The sequence below is a fragment of the Mesoplodon densirostris genome, chromosome 16, assembly GCF_025265405.1.
Source record: "Mesoplodon densirostris isolate mMesDen1 chromosome 16, mMesDen1 primary haplotype, whole genome shotgun sequence".
Classification (NCBI taxonomy): domain Eukaryota; kingdom Metazoa; phylum Chordata; class Mammalia; order Artiodactyla; family Ziphiidae; genus Mesoplodon; species Mesoplodon densirostris.
In genome coordinates, this window is record NC_082676.1 from 12,823,545 (window position 1) to 12,839,023 (window position 15,479).

Sequence of the window (15,479 nt, forward strand, 5' to 3'; positions counted from 1 at the left end):
CATCCTCAACCTTCATGCAATTTATACATTGGCCATCAGAGGGCGCCAATGTTCTGATTAGACTCACCACCTGGTCCTATTTTCCACCCCCCTGAAAAAAAGGAGGGAAAAAGGTTTTGGTTTACCTCTTCTTGCCTTAGAATCATTCTCATGCGCTACCTTGGCACCAGAAGAACATCTAATAGCTATGTCATGTGTGAGTGTGGTACCGGCTTATTTTATTCCCCAGAGCTAATCAGAAAAAATCTCTCTCACCACAATTTTCCATGAGCCCATTTTACAAAGTCTGGGGACTTTTCCTTATTTATTTTCTTTGCCAGTCTTGCGTGAAAATCAGTCAGGTTTGATTCTGATTTGCTGACACTTCTGCCTGATACTCCCTATGACCCCCCCATCCACCCCCGCGATCTATGACCTTCTCTTTTGTTGCCTTTTCTCATTTCTGTGCTTCCAGCAGTGGGACTGGAGCTGTGGGACTGGAAAAGCTAAGAGGATAATTCCTCCTTATACTGAGTTCAGCCTACAACTGCCCGGTATGCCCCCGAATTCTCCAAGGGGTTTTAACGAGTTGGGGGGCGGCAGGGTCTCAGAGTCTCACGGAGCCCAGTCCTCTGACGTCTGCTGTCCCAGTTACCTTATTGTCCTTCATGGTGGTGCGAGGACCCCATATATCTCCTGACCCTCCTGGGGGCTGCTGCTTCCCTCTCAAACCTGCACTGGCAGGCACTGGCAGGCACTTTAAGGCTAAATTCCAAGCTGGATCCTATCAGAAGTGATGGTTCTCAGAGCCTCTGGGGCCCAGGAGGAGAGGGGACCAAACCCGCCCACTGTTTTCATTAGTGCCCCAACTGGAAGAGATTATTTGGCGATAGAATCTCTGCTTCTAAAGGTACCAAGACTCTAGGAATTGCAGATTCTCTTTGGTCTGGTAAAAATTATCTCCCAGACTTAAGGGCTCATAGAATTCATCTCAGCCCACTCAGATCTCTGCTCCCCACCTGGTTTTACCACAGTCAGGACTAATTTCTCTCTCTGGGTTCTCTTGTTGCTTGTGTCTCTATTAAAGCAATTATCCTGTTTTTTTTTTCTTCTTCTTCTTTTTGGAACCTGAAGCTCCTTAGGGCAAGAACCACTTTTTACGAATCTCAGAATTTTCTAGAGCTGGGGTACCCAACATCCCCCTGCTACGTGCGCGTGCGCACACACACACACACACACACACACACACAACCTGGCTAGACAATGAGGAGGGTTTTTTTGGTTTGTTTTTGTTCTTTTTTCTTTTAACCAGTTCATGGTACTTTGGGGAAAACAACAATGTAGTGAAAATTTTATAAACTTAAATAACTGCTGTTTATTCTAATAGTTTAATCTCTTTCCCTTTTTGGCAGGTAGCGGTGGTTAAAATGTTCTTTCTTTGTGAAGTAATGATGAAAAGAATTCTTTAATTTTCTTTCATCTTAAAGTCTTTACTTAGCAATATAAAAAGGAGACCATCTTATGTAGATCATCAAATCACTTGTTTTATGGAAATGTAGTCTGATTCCAGACAGCCCCGTGCCTAACTCAGGAAGAAGGGGAGAAAAAGCCACTGGGATACTACTCATAGCCTTTCCCACAGCAGTTTACAGTTTATATGGGCCTTTCTCACTGCTGTAAACATCCACGTTCATGCTGACAATAGCATTGGGGTCCCTGGATCAAACTGTGCTTGAAATCAGTACATCCTCAGGACTTTTCAGTTACATAGGCTGATAAATTCCCTTTTGCTGCTTAAACCATTTGGGGTTAGGTTTTCTGTCACTTGCAATCAAGAGTCCTGATTAATACATTTATCAAACACATTTATTCTTGTATTCAGGAGGTATACTCCATGTGTTGCCAAGAGCTCATCATTCTGATCTAAGAGCATGGAAGGAAACCAGATCCTGTATGTAGCAGTCAGGGTCCAATCAGAGAAGCAGAAACACCTCTAGGTATTCAAACTGAGGGAATATAATACAGGGAATTGGTCATGTGGGTGATGGTAGAGCTGAGAAGCCAAACAGCGCATATTAGGCAGCTCGGTGATTAACCAGAGAAGGAAGAGGCTGCCACCCTTGTAGAGGGAGAGAAAAGACAGGAGTTGGCATTAACGGTGGCGTGGGAGCCTGGGCCACCTGCTGGAAGCTTTGACAGGCAGCGGGATCCAGGATCCATGAGGCAGGGGCTGTAAGGCAGGAGCTGGAGACACAGCAGCTGCTGAAGATGCTGTTGGAGACGAAGAGAAGAGAAAAATGCTCAGGATCTTCCCTTCCTTTCACCCTCCAACCTCCAGCCACTGCCTCCCATTTGGCAGAATCCACCCAGAAACCAGGGAGGTTATTACAAGTACAATACCTCCCCGGGTCCCGGCACATAACAGGCCTTTGGGAGGCGCTGGTTGAATTTGGATTTGAAGAAAAGAGAGAAGTTTGTAGTTGCTTCATCTGTACAGTGAGGATAAGGATAGCAGTGGCAAGTAGGACAGGCTTGAGGATTAGGTGAGCTGAGTAATGCCAAGCATCAGCACAGACATTGGCATGTAGTAAGTGCTCAATAAACACATCCTAATAACCACAATCTGTACCGCTGCCATACAAGGCAGGTATGAGTATGTTATTATTCCGGTTTTACTGGGAGGCTTAATTCATTTTGCAGCAGTGGTTCTCAACCAGGGATTACTTTGCTCCCCAGGGGATACGAGGTTGTCACAAAGTGGGATGAGAGTGCTACTGGCCTCTAGTGGGTAGAGGCCAGGGATGTTATTAATCCCTCAATGCACAGGACGGTACCCACAACAGAGAAGTATCTGGAGAGAACCCCAGGCACACACCACAGCTGCAGCGGAACCCAGCGTGTGTTTCCTTTTCTCCCTCAAGTCCCTTTCTTCCCCTCCCCCAATGCCTGACACTGCTTTCAATTCCCCACTGGTTTCTGGGAAGCATGTCTGCCTATTTATAGAATCTCAAGTTCGGAAGGACCCATCTAAGTGTCTCAGCCCAGCCAGGCAGGCACTCTGTGGGGAGCTATTCGGGTGTTATCTCACTTAATCCTTACAAACGACCCATTGAGGCTGGTGCTACTCCCTGTCCTTCACAGATGGGGAAACAGAGACTCACAGAGGATGAGTGAATTTCCACACAACTAGGAAGTGCTGAGCTCCCGACCTTGAACCCAGGGCTGTGTGATTGCAGAGGCTGGAGTTGACACCATCTTGCCGAGGACACTTCCAAACTCTCTTGAACACTTCTAGACAAGGAGGTCCAATGAACAGCATCCACCCCCATCTCCAAGAGCCACATGGCAGCACAGCCCGACTTGGGGATGTTCTGGGCTGCTAAGGGAGGAGGGGGATTAGACACTGAAGGGGCTGCACAATCAGTTTCACGTGTACCAACCAGAGTCAGGAGAGTGTGGATGGACTGGGTCCAGAGGGCGCTGGATCAAGGGGCGGAGTGTAGGGAGATAACAGGATACTACATATGAGTGAGTTTACCACTTGTGAGTATTTTCCTGTGATTTAACACCTTGGCACATCCCCAGGAGATGGATGAGGCTCATATGCTCCCAGGAGGGCAGCTTGAAAAAATGTGTGTGGTAGAAATGCCAGGACTGCCCTAGCAGACCACGCAGGAAGGGAGCCAAGACCCAGAAAGGCAGGTCTGTAAGAGTGAGGACACTAAAACCCCGCCCTGCCAGTCTGTTCTGCAAACCCCAGGGAATTCTCCACTTATCTGCACAAGAGAGATCTAGTGGTAGAAAGCTCAGGGGAGCTGGCTTCTGTAGATCAGGGCTGGTGATAGGAGATGCTGCCATAGACCTGGGCGCCCCAGTAGGAGTGGTGTTGCTGGCCATATCATGTTTTTTTGTTTGTTTGTTTGTTTTTGAATCAGCTCTCTTTCTGAAGAACATTTAGGTTATTTCCAATTTATCGCTGTTACGAGCAAAGTCTCAATAAACATCCTTGCACACGTGGGTATGTTTTCCCTGGGGTAAAAAGAAGTGGAATAGCTCAGCAAGAGGGTGTGTGTAATTTTAATTTACTAGATATGCCAAATTTCCCTCCAAAGAGGCTGCTATCAGTTTATAATCCCGTGTCCTTATATCCTTACCCATGCTTGATAACATTAATTTCAAAATTTGTATTTCATAACTAGTGAGATTGAAGGGTTTTTTTGTTTGTTTGTTTTTCTTTTTTTTTGTGGTACGCCGGCCTCTCACTGTTGTGGCCTCTCCTGTTGTGGAGCACAGGCTCTGGACGCGCAGGCTCAGTGGCCATGGCTCACGGGCCCAGCTGCTTCGCGGCATGTGGGATCTTCCCGGACTCAGGTACTAACCCGTGTCCCCTGCATCGGCAGGCGGACTCTCAACCACTGTGCCACCAGGGAAGCCCGAGATTGAAGTTTTTCATGTATTTGATGATCATCTGTTTTCCCTTTTCAGTGAATTGCCTGTTTCTCTCCTTTGCCTGCTGTTGTATTGGGTCATTTGTCCTTTAAAAAAATTAATCTGTGGAACTTCCCTGGTGGCGCAGTGGTTAAGAATCCACCTGCCAATGCAGGGGACACAGGTTCGTGCCCTGGTCTGGGAAGATCCTACATGCCCACATGCCGCGGAGCAACTAAGCCCGCGCACCACAACTGCTGAAGCCTGCGCGCCGCTGCAATGAGAAGCCCGCGCACCGCAACAAAGAGTAGCCCCCGCTCGCGGCAACTAGAGAAAGCCCGCGTGCAGCAACAAAGACCCAATGCAGCCAAAAAAAAAAAAAAAAAAAAAAAAAAAAAAAAAAAATTAATTTGTAGGAATTCTTTTTTTAAGGTATTTATTTGTTTGTTTATTTATTTATTTATATCGAAGCACAGTTGACTTACAATAGTATATTAGCTTCAGGTGTACAACATAGTGATTCAATATTTTTATAGATGATATTCCATGTAAAGTTATTATAAAATATTGGCTATATTCCCTGTGCTGTACACTACATCCTTGCATCTTATTTAGTTTATACCTAGTAGTTTGTACCTCTTAATCCTCTTCCCCTATCTTGAATTTGTAGGAGTTCCTGGTACAGTTTTGGCACTAATCTTTTGCTTGTATAAGCTACAAATATTTTCTCCCATCCTGTTCCTTGGTTTTCAACTTTGTTTCTGGTTTTTATTCTTCTTGTTGAGCTGATAGATATTTATAAAACTCTTCACAACAATTCCTGTTGCAGAGTTAGCAATCAGTAGCAATAACAATGGCAAATGTGCAATGGATGCTTCCTCTATGCAAAACAAGCCTGGGGCTAGGTACGTGGGAAGCAAGTCAGGCAAAATTTAAGGGGGTGCCAAAAAACCTCCATGACTGGGAGAAATGATATTTATAATACAGTATTTACAAAAATCAAAATGAATATGAAAAATCCATAATGAACAAAATACCAACATTTTCTATAAGGACAGGATCAGTAACAGTGCCATGTGGAGCCCTACTGGAGCCTGAGACAAGAGGCAAAGTCTGTAGTACTGCTCCTGTCTATTTAACGTGTTGGATATTTTTATCCATCATGGATTTTTTACATTCATTTTAATTTTTAAAAAATATGGTATTACAAAGATCATTTATCTTAATCACCGAGTTTTTTGGTGCCCCCTTAAATTTTGTTCCAAAGCAAGTTCCTCACTTGGCTCACTCTAGTCCCAGCCCAGGTTCCAGGCACCCTTCTAAGTGCTTTCAATGTATTAATTCCCTTAATCCTCATAAGAACGCTAAGAAAGATGGGGAAACTGAGGCATAGAGGTATGCTTTAACTTGATCATGGTCATGTGGCCAGTCAGTAACAGTGCTGGGGTTTGAACCCAGTCCATCTGCCTCTAGGTCTTATTCTGTGTATCATGTGACTTTGGGCAAATCACCAGCCTTTTCAGGGCTTCAGTTTCCTCATTTGCTATCCCCTCATTGCCACTCCCAATAAGGATAATAATAGCTGCCCTACCTACCTCTAATGGTTGTTGTGAGGCTTAAATGAGATAGTGCATGCCTGACAGCATTTTGCAAACTGTAAGGTACTGTGCACACAGATCGCAGAATACATAGCAATCAAGAGCCTGAGCCTTGGAGCCAGCCTGCTTGGGTTCACAACCTTGCTCTGATCTCTGTTAGTTGATTGAGTTTTGGGCTACTGATTTTGCTATAAACATCCATGTTAGATTTTTCTGTAGACATAAGTTTTCAATTCATTTGAGAAAATAGCAAAGAGTATGATTGCTGGATTGTATGGTAAGAGTAGGTTTAGTTTGTAAGAAACTGCCAAACTGTCTTTCAAAGTGGCATTTTAAATTCCCACCAGCAATGAATGAGAGTTCCTGTTGCTTCACATCCTTGCCAGCATTTGGTATTGCCATCCATGCTTAAACTAAAACCCTACTGCACTCATATTTCATTCGTTCATTCATTCATTCATTTATTCACTGGCATGAATTCATTCAAGAAATATTTACTAAGCACCTGCAATGTACAATACCACACACACACACACACACACACACACACACACACTGTTCCAGGTGCTGGAGGTATAACAATGAAACAAGATGGTGTCCCTATCTCAGCTGTATCTATTAGATCCAAATGATATATGGTGATGGTGATGATGATGATAGTGGCTAATTTTAGACTCCTCACTAAGCTGTTCTTTATATGCATTAACTCAAAGGAAGTACTACTATAATTTCCCCCATTTTATAGATGAGACAATAAAAGCAGACAGAGGTTGAGCAACTTGCCTGAGGTCACACAACTGGATATGATGGACCTGAGGTCAAACACAGGTTGTCTGGCTCTGTTGTGAGGCCATCTGTCCAGGTTCAAAACCCAGGATTGTTTAGGTTTTACACCTGTTGTTCTATCATAATTATTAATAGCCACACCCATTGGTCTCAAGACTGTGCTGGTTTGGATGATAAATTATATGGTCAGTCTACATCTTAGCCATGTAAAGTCTTTGTGCATGGTAAAACTTCAGGAAACTTTAGAGTTTCACAAAATCCCAGAATCCAAAGCTACCTTACAAAAAAAGTTTCCTCATTGAATAACCTATATATATTGAAGATTCTGAATACTAAATTCCCTCTTGGAAATCCACAATATTAGTAAAAATAGCAGAGTTTCTGGGAAGCTCCATAGTTAAAAACAAAAATAGAAATGATTTAATATGATGAAATTCAGTGCTTCCCAAAACTATTTGATAACAAAACTCCTTTTTCTTCACCAAATGATACTCTTGGTCCTGTGGAAAATAATTTAGAAAACACTACATTTTAAATATTATGGATAAAGCTAAGGCAAGCAGAAGAAATAAGTGTTGGAGAAGAAATTAATGATATAAAGAATAGGAAAAAATAGAGAAAATAAATGATATCAAAATTTGGTTCTTTGAAAAGATCAACAAAATCAACAAATCTTTAGCCAGATTGACCAAGAAACAAAGGGAGAAGACTCAAGTTACTAAAACCAAGAATGAAAGAGGGGGCATCATTACCAACTCTAAAGAAATAAAAAAGTTTTAAAGGAATACTATGAACAACTGTGGCGAAAAATTATGTGATTTAGATGAACTGGACAAATTTCTGAAAAGACATAACCTACAAAACTGACTCAAGAAGAAACAGAAAATTTGAAATAACCTTGGAAAAGAACAAAGTTGGAGGTCTCACAATTTCTGAATTCAAAACTTACTACAAAGCTACAGTAATCAACACAATGGTTTCAGCATAGGGCCAGACAAAGATCAGTGAAACAGATCAAACGAGTAGAAATAAATCCTCACTCTTACAGTCAGATGATTTTTGACATGGATGCCAAGATAATTCAATGGGGATAATCTTTTCAGTAAGATGTGCTGGGACCACTGGATATTCACATCCAAAGAATAAATTTGGATCCCTTCCTCACATTATACACAGAGAAAAATTCAAAATGGATCACAGACCTAAAGATAAGAACTAAAACTATAAAATTCTTGGAAGAAAACATCAGAGCAAATCTTTATGACTCTGAGTTAAGCAGAACTTTCTTAGATATAACACCAAAAAAGCACAAGTGACTAAAGAGGAAAAAATAGATAAATTGGATTGTATCAAAATTAAAAACTTCTCTGCTTCAAAGATCACCATCAAGAAAGTGAAAAGACAAGCTACAGAATGGTAGAAAATATTTTCAAATCATATATGTAGTAAGGGACTTGTATCCAGAATATATTAAAAAAACACCTACAACCCAACAATAAAAAAACAATAAATTGAAGAGTGGGCAAATGATTTGAATAGACATTTCTCCAACGAAGATATACAAATAGCAAATAAATCCATTGAAAGATGGTCAATATCACTAATCATTAGGGAAATGCAAATCAAAACCACAAGACACTACTTTATACCCACTGGTATGACTAAAATTAAAAAGACAGACCATAATCAGTAATGGTGAGGCTATGAAGTTGGAACTGATATACATTACTGGTGGAAATGTAAAATGGTGCAGCCACTTTGGAAAACAGTCAGCAATCCCTCAAAATGTTAAACATAGAGTTACCATTTAACCCAGCCATGCTACTCCTAGTTATATACCCAAGAGAAATGAAAACATACATTTGCACAAAAAGCTGTACGTGAAACCTCATATCTGCATTATTCATAACAGCCCCAAATTGGAAACAACCAAAATGTCCATCAACTGAGGATGATTGGATAAACAAAATATGGTATATCAATAAAATGGAATATTCCTTGGCTGTAAAAAGGTATGAAGTACTGAGGAGTGCTACAACATGGATGAAACTTGAATACGCTATGCTAGGTGAAAGAAGCTAGTCACTCATGAAAAACAATATTGTATGATTCCATTTACATGAAATATACAGGATAGGCAAATACATAGAGTCAGGAAGTAGATAAGTGGTTGTCTAAGGCTGAGCGTGGACGCGGGGAAGGGGAAAGGGGTGTGACTGCTCATAAGTATGGAGCTTCTTTGGGGGGGGTGATGAAAATATTCTAAAATTAGATTGTGGTGATTGCTGTACAACTCTGTGAGAAACCAGTGAAGTGTACCTTTTAAAAGCGTGAATAGTACAGGAGGTGAATTATATCTCAATAAAGCTGTTAAAAAGTAAGTTAATAAAGTAGATTAAAAAGCCAAAAGAAAAAATGAGGGAATAGTCATGATAGAAACTGCCTGTCAACTTAACTTAAAGCAAGTTTATTAAAAGGAACATTTTAAAAAGCAATTGTCAGAAAGGACTTATTGCAGAGTTTAAATCTTTTTTTATTATGGAAAAATTTTAAACATATACCAAAGTAAAGGAAAACACATAACACACTCCCATGTCTCCAGCACCCAGTCCAGCAATTTTCAACTCATGGCCCATCTGGTTTTAGCTCTCCTCCCACTCACTCCCTTGCCCTGAATTTTTGAAGCAAATCCCAGAATCGTGTTGTTCCTTTACTGCAGGAATATTGTTAAAGATATTACCCACCACGTCCCATGTCTCCTCATGAAGACCTGTGGGGAGACTTTCTTTTTAACCTCTGTATTGGGAAAAGGTAAGTTTTTTTGTTTTTTGTTTGTTTGTTTGTTTGTTGGGGTTTTTTTGGCCACACAGCTTGTGGGATTTTAGTTCCCCGACCAGGGATTGAACCCAGGCCCTCGGCAGTGAGAGCACGGAGTCCTAACCATTAGACCTCCAAGGAATTCCCAGTTGTTTTTTGTTTGTTTGTCTGTTTTTCCGAGCAATGGGTGTGCTTCCTTTGCTTGGATAATACACTTTGTATTTAGCCACAGATTCCTTTCTGCATCGTCACTAGGACGCTTGGAGACAACCTGGCCGCCAGACACCTGAGACATCTTGACAGTAGGCAGTTTTGTGAACCAGCTGAACTCCTTACTTTCTTCCATTTTCTTATTTGTAGCAGAGATTTCTAGTGGCCTACCCATTATCCGTTGTCCCTTCTTTCCTTGTAACCAAGCCCTGATTTTATTCGAGGTGGCAATGTGCACGGTTAAGAGACCGTACTTCTCAGGTCCCTATGTAGCTAGGGTTAAATTCTGGCCAGTGATAGATAAATAGAAGTTTGGGGCTGGAACTTCCAAGAAACTCCTTAAAGAAAGCTGGGATTGCAGGATTTTCTCTCTCCCGGCCTCCTGCTGTCTAAATGTGGCTGCAATGGCTGGAGGTCCTGTAGCTATCTTGAACCACGAGGTAGCCTTGAGGACGGAAGCCACATTCTAAGGATAATGAAGGAAGATGCTAGGAGGAGCCTGTATCCTTAATTACTGTGGAGCTGCCACAGCAATTCTGGACCTCCTCCCTCCAGATTTCAGTTATGTAAGAGAAAAATAAATGTCTGTGGTGTTTGGGCCACTGTGATTTCTGGTCTCTCTCCCCAGCAGCTGAGCGCAATACCTGTCAGATATACTGCTCCTTATTTTTTCTTCTCCCTGATTCCCTCATGTATTGATTTCATCTTGTACATATTTTTAAAAACCACTTTAAATCCTTTATGGACTTAGAATCAAAATAAATAATTTATTAAATGGCAGCATTACACAACTGAGCACCAGGATTCTTATTTCAAAGAGCACCAACAAAAATCACTTGCAGACGAAAAGTTAAACTGCGTCTTGTGATTTGCAAAACTGAAGTTTGAATCAGGAAGGAAATACGTTGCTTATTACCAGAAAGATGGGCACCACATGGAAATTCAATTTCCAACAGAGTGAGTTTTTAAAATTTGAAAAGCTGAACAAAAACGGACCATATGTCTCACCGTGAAGGAAGGGTAAGGCCAGCCATCGTGCGTTAAAACAAAGGAATATCAGATTGCCACTAGGAATCACAAATATGACCATGATGTAGAATAAAGGAGGGAGCTCTACAAGGTAACAGGCAGGGAGAAAAAAGGGACTTGGCCTTGTGGCCATGCCTGCTTGGTCACTAATGTGCCAAACTATGTCTCTGGTGTCTTTAGGATCAGACAAGGTTACACAATTAACAATAATTGATCATTTGAGGGATGGAGGGTGAGGCTCTTATTTCGTGGAGCTGTTGATAATTTAGGGTTTCCATTTAATGCATGCATATTGAAGAGTCGATAGATTACCCAGAGGTGATATCAAAAATATGTAGCCTTAGTCAGAGAGCAGGTCCAGGAGGCTCCTGCCAGCCCTGGTGTTAACCCTTTAGGTGCTAGATTATAGGATGGGCTGGAGAGTCCCAAGAGAGGGGTTGGGTGTGTCCTAGAGATCCAGGGAGTACTTGGGAGATTCAGAGTGGTGCTATTTACCAGCCATTATGAAAATATTTCAGTGTTCTAATAACCCATGTGGCCACACTTGTACCAAGTGACTATCAGCCCTGATGACACAGAATTTTAAATACTTTTTTGTTAAGTAAAAGTTTTAAAAGTGAAAACAGATTTCAATATGTGTGCAGAAGATGGAATCATAAAATACTACTAATAATGACTCCTGTTTTTTTGAGCACTTACCATGCTAAGCGCTGTATAATTCACAATGTCATTTAACCCTTACAACAGCAGCCCTTCAATGTGGTCTTGGTTACAAGTGACTAAAACCAAAGTCCAATCGGCCTGAGCAAAGAAGGGAATCTTCTAAGGCATGTAACTTTAAGTCTAGTGGGATTCAGGCATGGCTGAATCCGGGAGCTCAAAGATACCACCAGGGCCTCCCTGGTGGCGCAAGTGGTTGAGAGTCCGCCTGCTGATGCAGGGGATACGGGTTCGTGCCCCGGTCTGGGAGGATCCCATATGCCGCGGAGCGGCTGGGCCCGTGAGCCATGGCCGCTGAGCCTGCGCGTCCGGAGCCTGCGCGTCCGGAGCCTGTGCTCCGCAACGGGGGAGGCCACAACAGTGAGAGACCCGCATACCGCAAAAAAAAAAAAAAAAAAAAAAGATACCACCAAAACTCGGTTTTCCTCTCTCAGCCTCACTGTGCTGCTTTCCCTGGTGTTTGTCAAGTACACTCTCTCTCCATGTGGTAGCTCTTGTGGCTTAATTCTTGTATTATCCTTCTAAAAACATTCGCATAAAGAGAGTTTTTATTTCTAATAATTCCAGTGGAAGTGTCAGGATTGAATCTCATTAGATTGACTTGGGTCACACGTCCACCCCTGAACCAAGCTCCGTGAATGGTTTTGGAATGCTGCTGGAATGTTCTGATTGGTCAGTTACAAGTCCATTTTTGGATCTGGGATGGGCCAACACTTCCTGAAACACATGGGGGTGAGGGGATGTCACAGAAGTGCCCGAAAACGAGGAATGCTGGACAGACAAAATGTCAGATGTCTCCTACAAGCATCCCCATCTTATTAATAAAGAAACCGAGGCTACTGCATGCCTAATGGTTTGTGGATCAGCAAGGAGGACAACCTGGCTGGAAAGTAGTGAGCAAGGGGAGATTAGTGGGAGAGGAAGTAGTTGAGGAATCGGAGCTGGGCAGGGGTGCAGATCATGCAGTGCCTTGTGAGCTATTGTAAGGACTTGGGCTTTTGCTCTGAGTGAGATGGAAGGTTTAGAGCCGAGGAGTGAAATGATCAGATGTAGGTTTTGAAAAAGAACCCCTGTAGCTGCTCTGTTGTTCAAATGTAAAATATTATATTGCTATCTTTAGCCTTTCATATTTATTCATGTAACAAATATGAAATGGACATGGGGCTTAGGTTTGGCCAATCAGCATATTCCATTCCCCTGGCCAGTGATTGTATCAGGAATCAGCTTGCGACCCACATCAGTCCAGCAAGATCCAGTCCAGGCATTTCTGCCGTAACTATTGGGAGAATAGAAACTCTTTCCACTGGGGTTGCTAAAGGTATGTCTTGCCACCAATAGTCACCACTTAGTAAGAATCTACTTGAAAATAAGGCCAACACAAAGAGCACAGGAATTCAGTGATGGGATGGAAGAAAGTCTGACCCTGATGACTTTGGTTAACCCCTAGATCCAGCCATGCCTGAAGTCATTCTAGCCCTGGATTTCTCAGTTTTATAAATCAACACATCCCACTTTTCATTTAAACCATCCTGAGCTGGGTTTCTACTACTCACAACTGAAAGAATTCTGGATGAGATGACATATATATTGAGCCCCATTATGTGCTTGTTTCCAGAGACAAATGCCAGTCTAGGTCCTTGCTTCTAATGAGCTCACAGTTGAGTGAGATAGATGAAGGACCTGTGCCTGTTTTCCTGCCTTTATCTAGATTACAGACCCCTCTTACGCAAAGACAGTCTTTTACCTTTTCTGTCCCTCCCCCTAAATGGTGTTCAATAGTTTGCTTGAGGATGTGACTTCCAACAAGAAAATGTTAAAAATCCAGGATGGCTGGGAAACCTGCCCACCTCCCAGGCCAGATTACAGTCTGAGAGTCACCCACAATGCCTATCCCACAGACCCCTGGCCAACAGTTAACCAAGAGGTAAAAGGAGAGAAAACAAGGAAAGCTCTATTCCCTTTCTTTGATTCCAAGGAGGAGTTAGCTTGATAAGATCAGCACTTGGCCACCTCTGCCATCTTTCATGTTGCATTGGGTTTCATCTGTTTCCTCCAAGGGCCAATCCCACAGCGAGAACTGTCTCCAGAGGACTTGGGTTGGCTTCCATCCTGTCCACCTGAGTCCAGGTGGATGAGAAAAACAGTTTTCCAACCTCTGTCTTAACAGAAGACTTGGGCTAGAGCCCGCTGGGGAAAGGGCTTCCTGACTCAGGGATTGGGGATAGGATGACAGGATCTGTTACCCCATCTCCGACCTCTCCGAAAGGTGTGTCTTTGTGCAGAGGAAGAGGGGGAAGGGCCCCAGATGCCTCGTTCTAGTCCCTTGTGGTGAGAGGGCACAGAAGTGAGCCCGATATGTTATTACGAATCATCTGATCGTGCTGCTCCCCAGTTCCCGTGCCTGGTGTGGGACGCTCTGCACAGCCTACCCCCTGCTGAACCCCAGCATTCCCTGTGGCCCTCTCCACCAGGAATCTAAGTTCACACCCTCCAACCTGTTTCCTTCACCCATCGGGCACTTTCAGAACACCCTGCCTTTACCTCTGCTGTGCCTTCTGCCTGCTGTGTCGTTCCCGCCCCCATCCTGGCTTAGTGAGCTCCCATTCATCCCTCAAGACCTAGCTCAGATGTCACCTTGTGACACCTTCCAAATGCCAATCCCTCCCCGACCTGTTCCTCTATTCCACACCACAAACACATCAGACTTTGTCTCTTCTGTGCTTTGTTCAAACTCCATGCAAAGGGCTTCTCAAGTTTTGCTATCCAAGACGCCCTTTTGAAAACTTGAATTTTTAGCTGCAGACCTGACCAGAGGAAATCATATCCAGAATCATTACACGATTTACACAGTACCTCCCCTGGCCCTGATTCAGAGCCATGTGCTGCCCTGACCTTGTCCTCTTATATGCTCATGAAGCCATTCTTGCACAGTCACATACGTCTGCCATCTTCCTCTGGCAACAGCTTGTGGTCACGCACACGTTTCCCCTCTTATCTGCCTTCCCAATGCAGATCAGCTCAAGTCCCTGCAAACCTGGCCCCTGCCAACCGCCCGGCCTTATCTCACAGGGCTTCCCTACCTCCATCCCCACCCTCTACCTCACCACCCAGGAATCCTTCTCTTGCTCTGATGCCCAAGCCCTCTCCGGCTTCACTCAAGGTTTTCCCACCTGCCATTCTCTCTCTTCCCTTATTCTTTGCCTAATTCCCACTCAGCCTTCAGGGTTCCGCTTGAAGGTCAGTTTCTCAAGAAACCTTCCCTGACCCCGGTCTAAACTAAGCCCCCTGGTGACACACTCACATCACACCTACTGAGTCCGACGAATGTAGCAATCACCACTGTTCCCAATTCAGGCCAAGATTCATTCTTTCTCTAAATTTTTCCCATTTTCTAGGAACGTGGTTAAGGCTCGTGTCCTCCAGCATTCAGCTCTTAGACGGACAGAGCAAACGTCCCATCGGTGCCCAATCTGCCGGCTAGCACATCCTGCCGAGTTAGTTGTTCAACTGCCTCAAGAGAGACTCCTTGTTTCTTTGGCTTGATTATAAGTGACGAGAGGGTGAGGGTCTTTTCTGTACCTCATGTTTCCCAAAGCTCTTAACACAAGTCTGGTCATAGTGATAACTCCTTTTTCCTTTTCCTAAAACCCACTCACTCTCAACACACACACACACGCACAAACACAAACACAGACCCGTCGCCTTCTCTGTGGTCCCATATGAAAGGCAAAGTGGGCTGGTAACAAGTTTGGGGGTATAATTCGATCCCCCTTTTATGGAGACAGCCTCATCGTAATGAAAATAACTTTTGGAAAGTCCTGGGTTTGAATCCTGGTCCATCTATTGAAGAGGTGGGTGATCTTGGGTATGCATCTTAACCCCAGATTCCTTGCTTATAAAATAGCAACTCAA